Source organism: Phyllobates terribilis, unplaced genomic scaffold (genome assembly GCF_046119375.1).
Source record: "Phyllobates terribilis strain yellow unplaced genomic scaffold, ASM4611937v1 Scaffold_9__5_contigs__length_417890890, whole genome shotgun sequence".
In the NCBI taxonomy this organism is placed as follows: domain Eukaryota; kingdom Metazoa; phylum Chordata; class Amphibia; order Anura; family Dendrobatidae; genus Phyllobates; species Phyllobates terribilis.
Genome location: NW_027362769.1, coordinates 70,412,991 through 70,418,197, shown reverse-complemented (window position 1 = coordinate 70,418,197; position 5,207 = coordinate 70,412,991).

The window sequence follows — 5,207 nt, the reverse complement described above, 5'->3', positions numbered from 1 at the left end:
GGAGCAGAGATGTGACCACCCTGAACACACATGCAGCCTACTTGGCTACGATTACATCTTCTATTGCTAATTTTTCCTCACCCATCCACTTTCCAAAAGGTGTGAAAATAGAGGATATATACACTATAGAGCCGATTCATCAAAGTGTTTGCCATAGTTTTCTGACATTAAACACTTTGAAAAGTTGCTAAATTGTTGTGCAACACAAGTTGAACAAAAATTGTGCAAATTTTGGCATTTTTATGCCAGTCCTGCGCAGCTCTGCCAAAGTGGGCAGATCATGGATAGGGTGGAATTCATCATAAGTTACTGCGCACAAGTGGCGTAACTTACACCAGAAATGTTATGCATGTCTGGCAAGGTGAACACATGAAAGGATGCGCCAAATTCATTAAGTTGTGTGCACCTCTTAATGAATTTGGCGCATCATATCCCACCTTGGCCATTTATTAAGACTGGCGGGTACAGCGCCAGTTTTAATGAATTGGTCCACAACATGCATATAGTACCAATTGTTCACAAGCTAAATATCGCTATACATGGAATGATTCTCCTGACAAGTCCTTCTGATATTACATTGTGATTGTGAATGCATGACCAAAAAAAAAGTGTGTGACTGATCGGCAATTTGCTTTCCTATCACTATTTTAGTGCTAAGATTTAGTTGTAAAACGCAACAAAATCACAAGCCGGTCACAGTCTGATTTTAACGTCGCTTGCGACCGATAATCCAACGGGTTTGCATTTTTGGCCACAGTCATGTTGCTGTAGCGTGCTGCAACATGACTTACTGCATATAATTACATGTGATGTCTGGGGGTGCGATTCTGATCTTCATGTTGCATAACCAAAGTTGCCTTGTAGACCTTGCCTTGCCTAATAATATGAGAGAGATCTCTTTAAGGGGTTGTCCACTACTAGGACAACCCCTTCTTGATGTAAATATTTGGCCCAGATAAAATGAAAGCTTATACTCCTCTCCTGTGCTGGCGCCGTTCCACAGTGTCGGCACTTGCAGTCCCGGGTCTCCCGTGCTGTTGTTGTGACAAGTGACGCCGGCACCCAATCAGCGCCGGCATCATTGTCCCTGTCTTCGTGCGAATTGAACATGAAGAAGTCAGGGCTGCAGCTGATCTATGACTTCATGTTTAATTCACACGAAGACGGGGACAGTGACCCCAACACTGATTGGGGCCGGGCTCACGTGTTACAGCAACCGCACGGGAGACGCGAGTGCCGTCACCGCTGGAACGGCGCTAGAATGGGAGGTGAGTATACGCTTTATTTTATTTGGGCCAAACATTTAGATCAAGAAGGGGTTGTCCTAGTAGTTTGCAAAATTCCTTTAAATGGAACCCGTCACCATGATTTTCTATAAAATTACACCACCTTTTTCGACATTTTGAACAGCACTCCAGTAACCTGTTCATAAGTGTCCATCTCCCCCACATATCTAAGAAAATACCTTTTTATAATTAGATGCGGAATGATAATAGCCGCTGTCTGGTCTAATAGGTGTTACTGGTCTGTGCTCGGCACCTCCCCTATCCCTGCAATCACCGTCCTCCGCCTTCATTGATGTGACTGGCGTCTCCTATGTCTCCCGCAGTCTGTAGTATCTGCACAACTTCTGTTCTCTAGGCAGGCACGAGCTTTAAACAGACTGGATGATGTAGGTGACATCAGCCACTTCAATCAAGGCAAGAGGGGCAGCGATTTGCAGGGGATACAGGAGGTGCCGAGCAAAGACCAGGGACCCTCATCAGACCAGACAATGCCGATTAGCACACGGTGCGGTATGATTATAAAACATCATTTCTTAGTTATGCGGGGGAGCTGAGCAATTATTAACAGGTTGTGGGGTGCTGTTCAAGATGACAAAGGCAGGCAGGCAGTGTATATAGCAGACTGCAGTGCATATAGCACGAGAGGCTCTATTCCAGTTCTGCCTTCTGCTGCTGTTAGATATTTCTATACAAAGGCCCAGTCTCAGGGGCCAGGAATACTTTTCTTTGGATCTTAATCCTCATTATTTGCTTAAAAAACAATCCAGAGAACACTGTTTTTTCTGCGCCATTTGCTTGTTGGCACTGCAGAATACAGCCAGGTCCTTTCCATATTTGAGCGCTAGAAATCCAGCTATTTAAAACTGTTTTCTCCGTCAAACGGATCACATATACAGTACAGACCAAAAGTTTGGACACACCTCATTTAAAGATTTTTCTGTATTTTCATGACTATGAAAATTGTACATTCACACTGAAGGCATCAAAACTATGAATTAACACATGTGGAATTATATACTTAACAAAAAGTATGAAACAACTGAAAACATGCCTTATATTCTAGGTTCTTCAAAGTAGCCATCTTATGCTTTGATGACTGCTTTGCACACTCTTGGCATTCTCTTGATGAGCTTCAAGAGGTAGTCACCGGAAATGGTCTTCCAACAATCTTGAAGGAGTTCCCAGACATGCTTAGCACTTGTTGGCCCTTTTGCCTTCACTCTGCGGTCCAGCTCACCCCAAACCATCTCGATTGGGTTCAGGTCTGGTGACTGTGGAGGCCAAGTCATCTAGCGTAGCACCCCATCACTCTCCTTCTTGGTGAAATAGCCCTTACACAGCCTGGAGGTGTGTTTGGGGTCATTGTCCTGTTGAAAAATAAATGATGGTCCAACTAAACGCAAACCGGATGGAATAGCATGCTGCTGCAAGATGCTGTGGTAGCCATGCTGGTTCAGTATGCCTTCAATTTTGAATTAATCCCCAACAGTGTCACCAGCAAAGCACCCCCACACCATCACACCTCCTCCTCCATGCTTCACGGTGGGAACCAGGCATGTAGAGTCCATCCGTTCACCTTTTCTGCATCGCACAAAGACACGGTGGTTGGAACCAAAGATCTCAAATTTGGACTCATCAGACCAAAGCCCAGATTTCCACTGGTCTAATGTCCATTCCTTGTGTTCTTTAGCCCAAACAAGTCTCTTCTGCTTGTTGCCTGTCCTTAGCAGTGGTTTCCTAGCAGCTATTTTACCATGAAGGCCTGCTGCACGAAGTCTCCTCTTAACAGTTGTTGAAGAGATGTGTCTGCTGCTAGAACTCTGTGTGGCATTGACCTGGTCTCTAATCTGAGCTGCTGTTAACCTGCGATTTCTGAGGCTGGTGACTCGGATAAACTTATCCTCAGAAGCAGAGGTGACTCTTGGTCTTCCTTTCCTGGGGCGGTCCTCATGTGAGCCAGTTTCTTTGTAGCTCTTGATGGTTTTTGCAACAGCACTTGGGGACACTTTCAAAGTTTTCCCAATTTTTCGCACTGACTGACCTTCATTTCTTAAAGTAATGATGGCCACTCGTTTTTCTTTACTTAGCTGCTTTTTTCTTGCCATAATACAAATTCTAACAGTCTATTCAGTAGGACTATCAGCTGTGTATCCACCAGACTTCTGCACAACACAACTGATGGTCTCAACCCCATTTATAAGGCAAGAAATCCCACTTATTAAACCTGACAGGGCACACATGTGAAGTGAAAACCATTTCCGGTGACTACCTCTTGAAGCTCATCAAGAGTGTGCAAAGCAGTCTTCAAAGCAAAAGGTGGCTACTTTGAAGAACCTAGAATATAAGACATATTTTCAGTTGTTTCACACTTTTTTGTTAAGTATATAATTCCACATGTGTTAATTCATACTTTTGATCCCTTCAGTGTGAATGTACAATTTTCATAGTCATGAAAATACAGAAAAATCTTTAAATGAGAAGGTGTGTCCAAACTTTTGGTCTGTACTGTATGTTGTCAGAAAATACTGCCATTTCTGGCCACCATTAAAAATTTCCTTTAGTGTGTCAGTGAAGCAATTCACCGCAGTTTGCTGTTCAAACTACTTACCTACAGGCCAGGTATTTAAAACTGTTTTCTCCATCACACGGATCACATGTAAGTTCACTCCAAACTCAGTCATTTGTAGTGAGCGTGGAAGATACTGTCCTCCATTTAAAATGGGCAAGGGACGGGGAACTGGACGTGATGGTAATGGTGCATGCAGAGGCCGAGGACAAGCCGAAATTGTGCCACAGCAAACACCCACATCTTCTCACCTGACCTTCCTGTCCCAATTTCTAGGGGACCGCAGCACGCCACTATTGAACCCAGAGCAGTGTCAAAAGGTTGTTGGTTGGATAGCGGATAATGCTTCCAGTCACTTAGCCACCACCACCACCACCCTGTCTTCCACACGGTCAAGTCTCAGCAGCCGTGAGTCTGGACCGCATATTCCTCACCGTCACCCTCCTTCCTCCCACCATGCCGAGGACCCAGAGACAACTGATCCCACATTTGGACACTCTGAAGAGCTGTTTACATTTCCATTTATAGATTTGGGCCTCTCACCCGGTCCACTTGAAGCGGGGCAAGAGGAGATTGCGTGTAGCGATGCCCAAATATTTGAGCAGCCAAGGTCACACGAAGGCGACGGTGGGAAAGTGTCACAAGAGGTGAACGATGATGAGACACAATTGCCAGAAAGTCAGGAGGAGGACCAGGGTGCGGAAGTGGAAGATGAGGTGGTGGATGATATAGTAACTGACCCAACCTGGCAGGAGGACATGCAGAGCGAGGACAGCAGCACACAGGGGGAGGGAGGCAGAGCACCCCAACAGGCAGGAAGAAGCAGTGTGGTGGCCGCAGACAGAAGGCAGGCAACTGTTCCCCGTAACACCAACACAAAGGAAGTTGCCAGTACATCTGTTAGGTCTTCCCAAGTCTGGTTGTTTTTCAAAGACTCTGCCAATAACCCCAGAAAGGCCATTTGCACAACCTGCCAGGCTTGCATCAGGGGTGGCAAAACGACCAGCCTGACCACCGCCAGCATGATCAGGCACATGGCAGCAAAGCATCCGACTTTGTGGGCCGAACCCCAAGGTCCAGGAACAGTGTCTGTGTCTGCAGGTGGCACCATTGCTTCTTCCGCTGTTGTGCATGCAAGCCAATCCCTTGTCCATGATGCATGCGAAGATGCCTCCTGCCCTGCACCTGTCGTTGCGCACTCTCAAGTAGCAGCATCAGGAAGCACGTCCATGTCCTTGTCCCAGCGCAGCGTTCAGTTGTCCATACCCCAGTCCTTGTAACGCAAGCGCAAATATGCAGCGAACGCCCCACAGGCAACACTACTAAATTCTCACATTTCACGACTGCTTGCGCTC